This window comes from Onychostruthus taczanowskii, unplaced genomic scaffold, assembly GCF_017590055.1.
Source record: "Onychostruthus taczanowskii isolate IOZ18803 unplaced genomic scaffold, ASM1759005v1 scaffold79, whole genome shotgun sequence".
Taxonomy (NCBI): domain Eukaryota; kingdom Metazoa; phylum Chordata; class Aves; order Passeriformes; family Passeridae; genus Onychostruthus; species Onychostruthus taczanowskii.
In genome coordinates this window covers 1903358-1904826 of record NW_024505782.1, presented here as the reverse complement: position 1 = coordinate 1904826, position 1469 = coordinate 1903358, and positions in this window count along the sequence as shown.

The window sequence follows — 1469 nt, the reverse complement described above, 5'->3', positions numbered from 1 at the left end:
AGGCAGTTGTTTTTATGTACACGTGGAAGTCACATCATATACAAACTGAAAAACAAGGAGAGATCGTTTGCATTTTTTCACGGAAGGACTGCAAACGGGGTCCCTGCAGCTTTCTTCACAACCACTCTTCAGGAGACTCTGTGAAACGGGAAGAAGCAGCCACAGGAGGAGGCTGTTCCAAAGTTAACTTTACAGCAGGAGTGTGAGCCCACAGCTGATGGAAAGACGAGGAGAAAGGATGGGCAGAGCAGCACGGGGCCATTCCCTGTTGCGGCGCCAACAGGATCCATCCACGCTCCCCTCCCACCTCCCACAGAAAGGAATTGGTCACTAAAAACACCACAGGTATTTCTCTGGCCATGCAAGACACTTATGTTCAATGTTCTAGAAAGCTGGAAATGGGAATATCAATCCTTACCTAGCTGATCTGTAAAGTGCAGCATGAATTGTTCTGCTTATGGAAGAAACAGATGTTTGTTACTAACGATACCCCCCTGCTGCGTTGTTTTGCCTTTTTGTGACAACACAGGTAACTCTGTTTTAGTTTTTTATTTTGCCCACAGATAAAATTACGGGAAGCCAAATAAATTTTGAAAACCAGCCAACATGAAAGGAAAGCAGAACTTCCCATGTCCTGACCACCCTTGTTCAGCTTTAAATATCAAAAAATCTAATGGCAGAGCTGTACAAAATTCGCAACAGAAACATCTGGAATATGAAGGAATGTTTCAATTGCACAGTAGACATTTAAAGTGAATAATATAATCTTGTTAAAGTCTAATCTTTGGTTTTTGCCTTAGGAAAGGCTCAAAATGACAGATGAGGGGCAGGAATTTCCATGTACACCACAGAAACTGCAGCCCGCTAAAGTGAGTCGTTCCACTGATTCTGGTGAGTATTCTGGTAGAAAGTGTTTCCTGAATCTTGGCATTTCCAAAACTAGCATGAGAGGCATGATTGAAAGCCAGGGAAATGGTGCAGATTACTAACTTAACAAAAAAAAAGTTAAAAACCACAACCTTAGTTTCTGACCCTGATCCTGCAACATCTTTCAGGACAGAGTTTTAAGCACTTGAGTGGCCCCACAAATTCCCGGAACAGGTCCCAGCTGAACACCCCTTTGCCAGGCTGGAGCTTTGGAATTTGCTTAGGATTTGTTTTTTATTTTCTGAGATGGTGAATAACACAAACAAGCAGCAGTAGAGATGGGGACTGTGAGTAAAACATTTAATTCCTCTCCTTCATCTACTCCAGGCAAAACTCAGATAGAGGTAAAAAAGTTCAGCTATAATTAAAGAGGAGAGGAATGCTGGGCCTTTCTATTACCTTTTCCTGTGCTTTTGCAACGTTCAGCTGTTCCTAGGTCACTACTATTACTATTTTAGCCATTCCAAGCTGTGGGAATTGACCAGTGAAACACAGTAGTCAAGTGGACAGAAGACTCAGTACTGAAGAGTATAAACTATAAA